General features: G+C 35.5%; 1 pseudogene; it reads left to right on the top strand.

Annotated features, from left to right (window-relative positions):
• The window catches only part of LOC139438578 (lysine-specific demethylase 6A-like), a 74145-nt pseudogene that overhangs the window by 47193 nt on the left and 12228 nt on the right, over window positions 1-14724 (top strand).

Raw genomic sequence — 14724 nt, 5'->3', positions numbered from 1 at the left:
TAAGTCTCTTAGGCATGAACAGCATAAAACTATCAACTCTAGTGATGTGGGCTGTGGGTGGGAGGCTCTTTTTCTCTTTGGAGATAACCTTAACCTAAGCTGTCTGTCTTGACTTGTGGGTGTGGGATGAGAGGCTGCAGTCCTGCCCTTGGTGACCATGGCAATGACTCCAGTCCCAGGAAACAGTTTATCAACGCAAACTCTATGAACTTTAAATAGTCAGGGGAAATGCAAACCAAATGTGCTAAAAGCTTATCTAGAATATATGAAGTCCATGCTAAAAGCTTACCTAGGATGTAGAAAATATATGCTAATTCAAGCCTATTGAGAACTGAAACAAAAGAACAATTTGGCCTTTCCTCGCTGTATAAAAGGGACTAAAAAATCTTGTTCGGGGCTCGGGATTGAAACTCCTGAGTCCAGCTGGCTATCAATAAACCATTTTTCTTTCTCAAAATCATTCCTGAGTCCTGGCCTTTCTATATGCAAATCATTGAACCTCTCTCAAATTCTACAGCACTAGTACCAACTATAGTTCAAATATAAGGGGCAGGTGAGACAGATGGAGGGAAATCACCACTGAGTCCATCTCTGTCATACTGAGGCGCATGAATTCCAAAGTAGTGCTCACTAGCAGGGAACCAAACTCCTGAGCTGTGAACCCTATCATCCAGGTTATGGATGTTTCAAGAACCTTCAGGAACCCCACTATTTGAGGCATTATTTACTGTGGTAGTCAATGAGATCCTGTGAATACATACATGAATGTAACTTTTGTAATGGTCTCCCCACTCACTTCGAAGTCTCTTAGCCATATAAACTCATTTGCCTTTCCTTTTTTCCCTTTTTGGTCAAAGTCTTTTTCTAGGTGCATTGCTACTTTGTGCTTGGTAGTAATCCTTTGGTGCCAGGGAGGTTCATCCTTAGGAGTCAAGCTGAGGTAATATGCTGAGTTTGGCTTTGAGAGAGGCCACATTTGAGTAACAATGAGTGTTGGAGTTGACAGACCCGAGGGTATCAGGAATGAAAGGCAAAGAAAGATTGGGTTCAGGGGATCTGCAAGCATTGAAGTCTCAAGCTCATTAGACAAATTAATCTCAGGGGCTTGCTTATATACCCCAACAGGCCATGAGAAGCAGGAACTATTCTAGCTAACTATTCCCATTACCTCATTCTTACTAACACAGTGAATTAGATAGTTACCAATGTTCATAATGTTCTACTATATTATTGAAACAAATATACTCATTAATCTTGTTGCCCAGGTTACTTGAGATATCAAGTCTGGGTTCTGCTGGAATGTTATGTTTCCCAGAGAGATTAGCCACCTGCACGTATATCTGACCCAGTGGTCAGAAAGTAACTTGCTTCCATGGAAACAGCATGCCTTTGTTTCCCAAATTTCCCCCTTTTGTTTTAGTCAGGGTGGCTGTGCCTGTCTTAGGCTGCCCTCCTCTGAGAGTCTTACCTGTCATTGACTACCAGCCAAGTTCTCTGACCATGGGGAACTATATCAGATTTTTTGCAAGTACCAAATTATTAGCTTGTCCCATCGCATCAGCATGGTGCAGGTTTCGGCATATTTCTCATCCCAGGCAAATGACAACAATGAGCAACAAGATTAATACACAAAATCCTATTCCTAAAGCTGATAAAAATGTTGAGACTTCCACCAATCTACTGGATTAAACTTATTAAAATGAGAAATTAAATCATTAAAGATATCCTTATCTTCAGCTACATAAATCTGATTTTGAGACATTTCTAATATCTTTTTCTGTAATTCTTCTATTTCTAATGACATATTACTTTTATGACCTATCAAATGATTTTTAATCTTTTCCCAAACAAATATGGAATTATTATAAGCAAGTGGAGTAATACAAAAGGTTACTTTCATTCCAATCACATTTCAATCCCCTTAAGTTTAAATTATACAATTGATCTCCAATATGCAAAACAGCTGATTCTAAATTATTACCTCTACTGTTTAATTCTCCATCAATATATTCTTGACTATGCCATAAGTCACTAGTATTCTTATGCCATTCATGCACGTATTGTTGAGTCTGCACTGTCTCATGCAAGGCTACAGTAGCTGTATCGGCAGCTGCAGTGACACCAATCAGTCCTAATATGCCAGCTATTATCAGCCCCACAAATCATTTCGAGTGCTTCAGGATTTCTTGAGCCATATGGAACAGCAGTTGACTCTCAGGTGATGATGGCCAAATTCAGTTCAGTCGCACTGGAATCCATACTCCGTGCCGCCTCTGAGCCATTGTAATGAAATCTCCATTCTGTAAAATGTTCTCAGACAAACAGGTATGCAAAGTCCCACTTTTATAAAATAGAGCATTCTCAGTTATAGTCAATTTTCCAACCACAAACACATAAGGATCTCTTACACATGCCTGAAGATGATAATTTGATCTAAATGCAGATATTGACCCCTCTTACTATTATTCTCAATCCATTCTATAGTAAGAGCTATTCCTAGAAAAACTTTCCAGGGATTCTTTTATGTATAGATGTAATGTTACACTATGAAGAAGGGATCTGTTTCCCTTTCTGTTTCTAAATATTATTATTTTTAGTGAAAATTATTTTTTGTTGTCCTTTACTATTTAGACCATACCAAATAAATCTGTTATTATATTCAATGGGACTTCCCATAGGGGCACTTTCCCACACTATTCCATAGGAATCATTAAAATGACAGCTCCTCTTCTTATATGGCACTTTTGCCATCCTTCTTTATCCCTACTGTCTTTTTGTGGATAATCATAAGTAGGATTTTTGGTCATGAATAAATTGGAAGAGGGAAATAAAGTCACAATAAACTGAGTATTATTATTTTTGAAGATAATTATGGCCCAATTTTTAACATACATACAGGAAGGATGGTTACCAATGCATAAGGGTTGATAATCAAATGGTAATATGAGTTTATCAATTCTTTCTTCTTCTTCATAGGGTTTAATTGGCAGTCGATCATCAGTTTGTCCAGGGAATATATGGATCTTCTTCTGATATATATGAAAGAATGGATCTTTTCAGGTTAACACTCTAAGTAATGGGGGGTTAGGTATATACACCCACTAAGTGTAATTACCAGCAGCTTCCTCATTACTTACGATCACCATCATCAGAAGTTGCAGGAGACCCATCTCTTCATTCTGGGGTTTAATCCTCTTCACAGGTAACCAAATTTGTTCTCCATTTTCTGAAATGATAACAGCATAGCCTCACCCCCATACTTTAATCTTGTCTTTTTTTCATTCATTGCTTAAAATATCTTTTCAGAATATTGGTTGATCTTCATTTCCTGCATCCACTGTAGATGTTTGACATTTTCCAAAGTGACATTCCACAGGTGTCAATGAATTATAAACATTAAGAAAATTTAAACTAAATAAAGCTTTTGCCAATTGACCTTTTGGTGTTATAATACCATCATCTCCCCCTTTTTGTTTTAAAAACATAGTTTTTAGAGTATGATGGCTGTGTTCAACTATGGCTTGACCTGTAGAATTATAAGGAATGCCAGTAACATGTTCAATACTATATTTTAAACAGAAATATTTAAAGGATTTACTAATGTAAGGAGGTCTATTATCAGTTTTAATTTTCAGAGAGCATCCCATTACAGCAAAAGCAGACCATAAGTGTGAATGAACATGATGAAAACGTTCACCACTTTGTGCAGTAGCCCACATAAAATGAGAATAAGTGTCAATATAAACATGAACACATTGTAGTTTACCAAAGGATGGTATGTGAGTAATATCCACTTGCCATAATTGATTAGGAGTCAGGCCTCTGTGATTAGTTCCAGCCTGAAAAGGCACCACTGTTAGTGGTCCACAAGTAGGACAAGTGCGAATAATTTCTTGCACCTGTAGTCTTGTTAACTTTTGATATTTATTTCACAGGCCTTTAGCATTAATGCAAGTTAAAGCATGGTAATCACAAGCACTTTGTAAACACTTTACTAATAAATCAGCTCGAGCATTATTTGCTGTCATAGGACCAGGCAAAGAGGTATTAGAGTGTATATGAGTAATGTAAATAGGATGCTGTCTTAACCTAATGAGACATTGCAAGTTAGTGAAAAGTTGAGATAACTCATCAGTAGCAAAGATATGAGCTCTTTCAATATGCTTGACAGTAAGACATACATATTCAGAGTCAGAGAAAATGGTTAAGGGCTCTCAAAACATTTGTAAAACTTTAATGATGGCTGAAAGCTCTGTGCGTTGAGCAGATGAATAAGGATTTTGCCAAACCTGTTCTTTTTGAGAATTAACACATGCTGCTTTTTATTATTATTACTATCAGTAAATACTGTACAAGATGGTTGGGCTGTGCACCTAGTCCTGAAAAGCACTGTAAAAGTTTATTGTTGTTTTTTTTTTTACAGATAGAGGAATGTAGCTGGCTTGATTTGTCTAAGAAGTCACTAAAGAAAGAAAGAAAGTCTTAGCAAGTTTTAAAACAAAGTGATAGCAATACACCTGGACATTAACTTTTTGCAACAAACTAGCAGTGTTTGGGATTGCTGCATACTACAGTGTTGTTACTTTAATCTATGATAAGAGATTCTTTCTGTGACACATACTCTTTTATAATAATTAAAACCATAATTAACCACATTGTACTTCACTTTTATATTATGCTGAAATATTGGCAACTTTATACACTCTTAAGCATTAATAGAAACCTTTTACTCACACAACTTTAATTAACAGAGGGTTAAAGGAAAGAAAAAACTTGTTACTTTTATAACACTTTAAAACACTTTTTAATTTAAATTTTAACATATTAAATGAACTCAACTATTTAATTTTTCTTTCAAGGTAAAAGAACAAATCTCTTATAATTAGTTTGGAATAAAAGGCTACATTTACTATTTGATTTTGAGATAGCAGCTTAAACATTATGTTTCTTTAAAAGAGATAAGACTTTTCCTTTTTTGAACACTGAGGAAATGATAAGGTTAAAGTACAAGAATCTATTTTGATAAAATAAACTTTCTTTGTATACTGATTATTGAGGATAAGAACTTTTACCAAAAACAGATTAATGATTTGAGAGGCTTTAAGAAAGAACAAAATTTTAACTTTGCATTAGTATACTACTTGATACTAAAGCCTTTAAAATTTTATAGATAGACCCATCAAATCTTACTCAACTTTAACCATAAAAATTTCTTTTCCATGAACCTTCTGCACTTTCAGTATTCACTCAGGCTTTGTTCCATATTTTATTCTTTCTTAATAACCAATCATTTTATCTTAGGACAAAATTATTTCCTGTTTCCTTAATAATAAAAACATATTTCATATAGCCACATACAAAGTTATCAAGCAAACTTCTTATAACACTGTCAGCACTAAACAAGCTTGTTAAAATAATAAACTTTTCTTTACTTTAAATACTTAGTAGCATGCAATATTAGAAACAGTTTCTTAGAAGCAAGTTGTCAAGGGAGGCTGGCTGCAGCAAAGCTTTTCTGTTATAAAATTACCTTTTATTATTATTATTATTAATTCAGGTTTATTTAATAATGACCTTTTGGAATTACCACTTAAACACTTTAATTTAAACAATGCTTCATAAGACTTTTTATAATTATTTATAACCATATAGACTATAATTATATTATTTTAAGACAAATTTTACCTTTACAGAACACATTTCTTTACTTAAAGTTACCACAATACTTTCTACAACTTGCCACATGCATTTAAGTTCCAAGAGTTTATGAAAATTAGCCATCCTACTTTAGGACAAAACACACTTTTTTGCAAAAACTTATTAAATTTCAGTTAGCATTCTCACAAACTTTTAACCTTTTAAATATTCATTTAAGTTTTACATCCTTCATATTATCCTGTGAAGAAAAATAAGCTATTCATTTTAATCTAGGCAAGAACAACTTTTTATAAAAGGACTTATAGTAATTTTGTTAATCAAGACATGATTTTTATCATTGCAGAGATCTTATTAACATTTAAACTTAAGTATTAATATAAGCACTTATTTAATTTTTGGCCATTTGAATAGAGCTCTTTTATAAAGTTTTATTAATTTATATTACCATCCGGAGGTATCAAAATATACACTGACATTGAATGAATAGACAAACAGAATAATCACAACACAGTAACAGAAACATACAGTTTACAATTAACCCATAATTCTTACTTTCTTGGTATAGCTGTTTTTAAGTTCTCTGTAATATCACATCTTAGATTTTACCTTTTAAGATTTCTTCTGGAATCCATGTTGCCTGTAACATGCAAGCTTGTGCTTGGAAACATTTTTATTAGTTATCAGCAATCAGTTAAGATAATTTGAGCAGCAGAAATGTAGCTAAACTCTTATTTAGCAGTTTAGACAGACCGTTGACACACATTTTTGGATTATTACTCTATAAGACTATACTGAGACTTGAAATTCAGGAGTAAACTATTGATTTAAAACTGAAAATTCCTTTTTAAACCCTGATAAAAATTTTGTACTAATTTTATTATCTTGGTTAAATACGCCCAATTAGAATTAGCATGAAAACAAAACAGAATACCAATGTTGCCACGTTTTTCTCTTTTTTCAGTGGCTTAACTCTATTAACCCCAACTAGCCCACAGCTACATTGTCATGTAGACAGCAGGGGGTTTGAAGAGTTGCTGCCAGAACAGTTTCTTTATTTTAGTTAACACTTTAACAGAGCGTTTTCTTAAAAGCCTGATTTCACTAACAAGGACTTTATTTAGTATCTTTACCCATTTTAAATCTTTCAATAGTTTAAAAGATATTGGCACAGGATGAAACTCAATACCCCCTTGCAGATTCTTTGTATCTGGTGGTATCGCATGTAATGTTACAGTGAAAGCAGATAATAATTGTTTAACATAAGGCAAAGCATTGGCAACATCTGAAAACATTTCTAATTTAGGCTTAGTAACAGAAGACAATTCAGTAGGTGCAGAGGATTGTACTGGATACACAGAATATATTTCATTAGGACACTTCACTGAGCTTTTATTGATGAAAGGGTTAATATCAGGATGGGGGGAAAAACCTGATGATTCCCCATTTGTCTCAAGTTCCTGTTCTTGTTCCAATTTACTTTCTTTCATTTCACATTTACTTATGGGCTTAGAAAATATAGTAATTTCATCTTTCTCTCCTTCTTTAGACTGTAAAGGATCTAAGGCTGCCACTATCTGGTGGCATAAGGCCCATGCTGATAATGGAATGAATTCCCTTTTTTGATATGCTCTTCGTAAAGCATTCGTTACATGTTTCCACTGTTTCAAATTTCAAACATTACACTCCTGAGTCTGAAACCAGTAACAATGTTTCTGAACTAAGGCAAAAAGCTCAAGTAAATCTGCTGTTTGTTTTTTTTAAATTTTATTTTATTTATTCATTTTTTAGAAAATATAACATTAAAAAAATATGAGGTCCCCATTCACCCCCACTGCCCCCACCCCACCACTCCCCCCACAGTAACACTCTCCCCCATCATCATGAAACATCTGCTGCATCTGGTGAATACATCTCTGGGCATCGCTGCACCCCATGGCCAGCTGTCCACACCATAGCCTACACTCTCCTATGTTCCATCCAGTGGGCCATGGGAGGACATACAATGTCTGGCAATTGTCCCTGCAGCACCACCCAGGACAACTCCAAGTCCCAATAATGCCTCCACATCTCATCTCTTCCTCCCATTCCCTGCACCCAGCAGCCACCATGGCCACTTTTTCCACACCAATGCCACATTTTGTCATGAATCTGCTGTTTTTACTGTGATGCCAACTGTATGTAAAAGTGTTTTTAAAACTTGTGAATATTCTTCCAAGCATCCTGGCTGATTACCCATACCCTGATGCTAGTGGAAACAACATTAAAATATATTAAGACACGGCAATGCCAAACCCAGGTTACTGCTGATTGATGCTCTTACCTTAAAGAAGGCTTTTCTGTTTCCGCGTTCCTGATACTGTTGTGGAAGAATCTCTGCTGAAGTTATTGCCTTGGGCCCCACATTGGGCACCACTTGTTGGAGTCAAAGGACCCAACAGAATTGGGAATGAAAGGCAAAGAAATATTGGGTTCACAGAATCTGCGAGCATTGAAGTCTCAAGCTCATTAGACAAGTTTATTAATCTCAGGGGCTTGCTTATATACCCCAACAGGCCATGAGAAGCAGGAACTATTCTAGCTAACTATTCCCATTACCTCATTCTTACTAACACAGTGAATTAGATAGTTACCAAAGCTCATAATGTTCTATTATATTATTGAAACAAAGATACTCATTAATCTTGTTGCCCAGGTTACTTGAGATATCAAGTCTGGATTCTGCTGGAATGTTATGTTTCCCAGAGAGATTAGCCACCTGCAGGTATATCTCTAGGGACAGCATGGCCCAGTAGTCAGAAAGTAACTTGCTTCCATGGAAACAACATTCCTTTGTTTCCCACAAATGAGACTCTCAGGAGGTATCTCTTAGGTAAAATACAATACTTGGCTAAGATTAAATTTCAAAGGAAAGACTCAAAATCACCCACTGGGGTCATAACTTCTGTCACTTTTATTGAACCTGTCATTGGTGGTAGGGTTGGTGAATACTCAGGAGACTTGACTCTCTGGACTGGCATGTGCTGTCTAGGACCTGAGACTAAGCAGTGTTGCAACACCTATGCTCTGGCTCATTGGGTTTACCCAGGTCAGCTAACAGGGAAGTGAAGATGGGTAACCACCACACCAGAGAACCGAGGGTGCCTACCATGGCAAGCAGGAAAATCCCATCCATCAGGCAGGTGGAATCTAAGCCCCCTCTAGATTTAGAGGTAGAATGGACATCACAATCCAAGGGCTGACAAGATAGAGGAATAAAATATGGATTAGAGTGGGCTTACAGATATCCTACTATAGAACTATTGTGACTCAAACAATGCAAGAAATTTTATCCTTGATGTGGAGACAGTGGCCACAGGAGTTGCTGAGGGCTGAGAAGGGAAAGAAGAGATGTGATGTGGGGGCATTTTCGGGACTTGGAGTTGTCCTGAATGGTATTGCAGAGACAAATGCTGGACATGACATATCCTGCTTTATCCCACTGAATTGCCTGGAGGAGAGTGTGAGCTACAATAAACTATAATCCATGCAATGTAGCAGTGCTCCAAAATATATTCACCAAATGCAATGAATGTGTCACAGTGATAAAAGAGGTTGTTGATGAGGAAGTAGTGGGGGGATGGGTGTAGGGTATACAGGAAACTCATATTTTTTAATGTAACTTTTTTTGTGATCTATGTATCTTTAGAAAAAAACTAGGGAAAAAACAACAACCCATTTCTGAAAAAAAAAAAAGAATGATTCATAGTACAATCATCAACATGGACCCAAGAATGGTCCTTCCTCCTTCACCAGTCCCTGCCACTGTACTTAGCATTCTTGCTCTGCCATTAGAAGTTGTGGCAGAACTCCCCAGGATGGGAATTGGATATTCTTTCAGTTATCCTGTAGATCTCCACCCACCATGACAGTGCCCCATAAACACTTGAACACATTTATATGACTTATAGTTACGCCCCAGGTGAAACTCTTCCCATGCCTCCTCCATCACATTTTATATAAGGTGTCAGATAGTGCCTCTCTCTCAATCTTTTGAATATGAATATCCAGTTCTACAAGCACCATTTGTTGAAGAAGCCATTCTCTCCCAGTTGAGTAGGCTTGGTGGCCTTGTCAAATATCAGTTGAATGTATGTGTATCTATAGCAGAACTCTCAGATCAGTTCCACTGATCAGTTAGGCTATCCTTGTGCCAATAACATGCAGTTTTGACCACTGTAACTTTGCAGTATTAGGTCGGTGCAAAAGTAATTACTGTTTTCCATTGTTTATGTTTCTTATTTGATATTGGCATATATTCTTAAATAAATGTGGTTATGTTACATACATCATTTTAATGTGCATTTCTCACTTTATTTTTTGCTAAGAACTTATTACTTGCTGTTGATATTTATTTTAAACTGTGGAAATGATGTTAGCAAATTTGATAAATTTTCTTATGTGAGTTCAGAATGGTTTGTAAAGCAGCAGAGACAACATCAACAACACATTTGGCCAGGAACTGCTAGTGAACGTACAGTGCAATGGTGGCTCAAGAAGTTTTGCAGAGGAGACAAGAGCCTTGAAAATGAGGAGCAAGTGGCCAGCCTACATAACTTGACAATGACCAATTCAGAGCAGTCATTGAAGCTGACGCACTTACAGCTACATAGGAAGTTGCCAAAGACTCAAAATTGCCCATTCTGTGGTCACTGAGCATTTGAAGGAAATTGGAAAGGCAGAAAAGCTCTATAAGTGGGTGCCTCATGAGCTGACCAAAATAAATTTTTAAAAAGTCATTTGGAACTGTCATCTTATTTTATTCTATGGAACAACACTGAAGCATTCCTCAGTCGGATTGCGATGTATGACAAAATGTGAATTTTATACAAAAACCAGTGATAACCAGCTCAGCAGTTGGACCAAGAAGAAGCTCCAAAGCACTTCATAAGTCCAAACTTGCATCAAAAAATGGTCATGGTCATTGTTGGTGATCTACTTCCAGTCTGATGCACTACAGCCTTCTGAATCTCAACTAAACCTTTACGTCTGAGATGTATACTTGGCAGATTGATGAGATGCACAGAAAACTGCAATGCCTATAGCTGGCATTGGTCAACAGAAAGGGTTCAATTCTTCTCCATAACAGTGCCCAACTGCATGTCTCACCACCAGTGCTTCAAAAGTTGAATGAATCAGGCTATGAAGTATTTCCTCATCAACCATAATCACCTGACCTCTCCCCAGCCACTTCTGGAAGCATCTCAACAACTTTTGCAGGGAACACACTTCCACAACCAACAAAGTGCAGAAACTGCTTTCCCAGAGTTTGTTGAATCCAAAGCATGGATTTTTATGCTTATGGAATCAACAAACTGTTTTCTCATTCACAAAAAAATGTTTTGATTTTAATGGTTCCTATTTTGATTAATAAAAATTTTATTTTTATTTCTCCCTCTTCCCCCTGTTGTCTGCTCTCTGTGTCCATTTTCTGTGTGTTCTTATGTCTGTGTTTGTATTCTTGTCAGTGGGACCAGGAATCTGTGTCTCTTTCTGTTGTGTCATCTTGAAGCATCAGCTCTCTGTGTGTGCAGTGCCACTCCTGGGCAGGCTATACTTTTTTGCAAGGAGTGGCTCTCCTTGAGGGGTGCACTCCTTGCATGTGGGGTTCACCTATGCAGGAGACACCCCTGTGTGGCATGGCACTCCTTGTGCACATCAGCACTGTGCATAGACCAGCTCACCACATGGGTCAGGAGGCCCTAGGTTTGAACATTTGACCCCTTATATGGTAGGTGGATGCCCTATCAGTTGAGCCAAATCTCCTTCTCTGAGCCTAGTTATAAGAATTTAAAATTCACAGTCTAAAACTGCAATTCCTTTTGCACTTACCTAATATGTTTTTAAATTAGGTAGTGTGAGTCCTCCTATTTTGTTTTTCTTTTTCAGTATGTCTCTGGCTACTTGGTGCCACTTGCTCTTCCAAATAAATTCCACAGTTAGCTTTTCCAATTCAGTAAAAAATAGTTTGGTAATTTTTATTGTGATTGCATTAAATCTGTAACTCAGTTAGGGTAGGATATACTTTTTAGTGAAGTTTAGTCTTCCTGTGCATGAACAGGCAATATTCTTCCATTTAGGTCTTTTTGATTTCCTTTAACAGGGTTTTATAGTTTTCTGCCTAAGAGCCATTTACATCTTTAGTTAAATTTGTTCTTAGGTATTGGAGACTTTTCATTGCTATTGTAAATGACTTTTTTTCCTTGATTTCTTCATTTTTCTTCTTTCTTAATATAAGTGTTTAGGGTTATTATTTTCCCTCTCAGCCTTTGCTGTAACCCATAAGTTTGTTTTCTATAGTTAATTTTTTTTACTAATTTTTAAAGAAGTTTTGGTCTCATTTTCATTCATCTCAAGATATTTACTAATTTCTCTTACAATTTTTTCTTTCATCCACTATTTAGGAGTGTGTTGTTTAGTCTCCACACATTTTTTAATTTTCTCTTCCCAAATAGTTCTGATTTCCAACTTTATTCCAGCTTCAAGGTGCTTTGAATAATTTCATTCCTTTTATTTCATTGAGACCTCCTTTGTGACCCATTATGTGGTCTATCTCAGAGAAAAAGATCTGTGAACATTGGTTTAATCCACTGATTTGGCATGCAGTGTTCTGTATATGTCTGTTAGGTCCAGCTGGTTTATAATATTGTTCAAATTCTCTCTTTCCTTGTTGATCTTCTGTCTAGTACTTCTATCTAATGATGTGAGTGTTACATGAAATCTCCAACTAATTATTTTAGAGATATCTATTTCTCCCTTCAGTTTTGCCAAGTTTTGCCAGAGTTTACCTCATGTGTATTGGGACACCTTTGTTAGCAGCATAGCCATTTATGAGTTACTCCTTCCTGGTGGATTGTCCTTTTCTTAGTATATAATGACCTTCTTCTATGTCATATAACACTTTTGAATTTAGAGCGTTTTTTTTGTCTGACACCATTAAAACTGCCCATGCTCTCTTTTGGTTGATGTTTGCATGGAATATCTTTTTCTAACCTTTCACCTTCAGATGGTCTGTTTCTTTGGGTCTAAGCTAAGTTTTTTGTAGACAGCATATGGATGGCTCATGTTTTTTTATCCATTCTGTCAGCCGATTTCTTTTGATTGTGTGTTTAATCCATATATTCAATTATATTATTGATAATACATTATTTACTTCCACCATCTTATTGTTGGCTTTTATCTTATTTTCTTCTGTCTTTTCAATCTGTTGGTTTTCCATTCTCCATTGAAGTCCTCCCTTCTATACTCTCCTCCAAGCTTCTCTTTCTTTCCTGTTGTTAATCTCCCTTTATTGCTTGCTACAAAGTCAGACTCTTTTAGTTTATGTTGGTGCATATTTTAAACTCATTTTTCTATTTGAAGAACAAAATTACTAAATAATGAATTCTTGGTTTGCATTTTTTTTTCTTTCAGATTGTACAAATCTTTTTATTTCCTTGGTTAAATTGTTCCTAGATATGTATATGGGGATGAGGGGGAGGAAGGGGAGGGGGGGAGGGGGTACTTGTTAAGTCTTGTTCCCCAGAATTTTGCTGAATTTATTAGCTTCAGTAGGTTTGAAGTTTTCTGTGGTAATTGCATAAATCATCACATTATCTGCTTCTTTACCATTTTGGATATTCTTTATGGCATTTTCTTGCCTTGAAATTTTTTCTAGTACTTTTGGTATAAAGTTTATTAACAGTGATGGAAGCAGACATTCTGTCTTTTCACCCTCAAGTGTTATAGTAATACTTTAAATACTCTCTTAAAGTGGTGAGTTATTTTCCTGGGCTGCTTTTGGATATTCCTCTGTCAGCTTTTAGCAGTTTGAATTTGATGTATTAAATGGTAGTCTTTTTTTTTTTTTTGCTTATTGTATGTAATATTGTATTGTAATCCTGGGTCTTTAAAATTGTTTTTTCAATTTGTGTGTTTTTCTTTGTGTGTGTGTAGCAGCATTGTTTTTGGTTTTATTTTTCTGAAATTTATTCCTTCCATTCCTTTTTTTTAGTAACTTGTATAACTTGCAAAAATGTGTTTGTGAAATCTCCCTTACACAATGCACCAATTTTTATCTCTATTCTTTGGTTTTAGCCTTTTATTTTATTTTTTAGAAATAGGTCCCTGAGTTTCTTACATTTGTGCATAGTTTGTGCATAGGTGGTCAGCTAATTATGAGAGCAAATGGTTGTGCCCTTAGTGTACTGTCATCTGCTTATGGAGCTTTGTATAGATTGGGGAATATATTTGAAGTTGCAGGCAGTTTTCAAGTCTTCCTTTGCTTTAAATTTTCTTTGGGCTCTTTCTACCTTAAAATACTTTTTTGCTAAAGAAATAACAGCAGTGTTACTTTTTCACTTGTCTCCTTACTTGCTAAATGATAACCTCTGAATTGTAATTTTGATGATGTCAGTGTTTGACAATGATGATAAAGAGTGGGTTTTTAATTTTTCTGCCCACATCCCTTTTTTATGGTATTTTGAATGTGATTTGTGTACAGTATTTGGTATTTTTATTTTATGGAAACAGTTTATTCAACTGAAGAATTACTGTTAAATTATTTCTGTAATTATTTCTTTACTTTCTTATTCACTTATTAAAAACCAAATTGCATCCTTTTGTGTTCTTACTCATTCTTTTAAAATATCTGATTTTTAAGTAAACAAATTAATCGTAAGTAATATTTTTACTTAGAAACATTGTATTCAGAGATGTTTTTTTAAATTATAGAATTATATTTCACAGGCATCCTGGCTGACTTCAAAAGTTAAAATAGCTTATAAAATAAATTTTTATTATTTTATACTTTGACAAATTTATTTTCATGTGTAAGTAAAATGACTTTATCCTTGCCTTTGAAGCAATCACCATCTTAAAAAGAACAATTCTAAAATGTCTCTAGGGTTTAAAATTTCTCTTTCATATTCTGAACATAATATTTTAACATTTCTAAGGCAAACTGTTAATAATGGGGTGTATATGGAAACTTTATGTTATGCACGATTTTTCCATAAACCTACAACTTCTGTAGATATAAAGTACAAAATA

This window comes from Dasypus novemcinctus (genome assembly GCF_030445035.2).
Source record: "Dasypus novemcinctus isolate mDasNov1 chromosome Y unlocalized genomic scaffold, mDasNov1.1.hap2 SUPER_Y_unloc_1, whole genome shotgun sequence".
NCBI lineage: Eukaryota > Metazoa > Chordata > Mammalia > Cingulata > Dasypodidae > Dasypus > Dasypus novemcinctus.
This window is presented reverse-complemented; position numbering and strand designations above follow the sequence as displayed.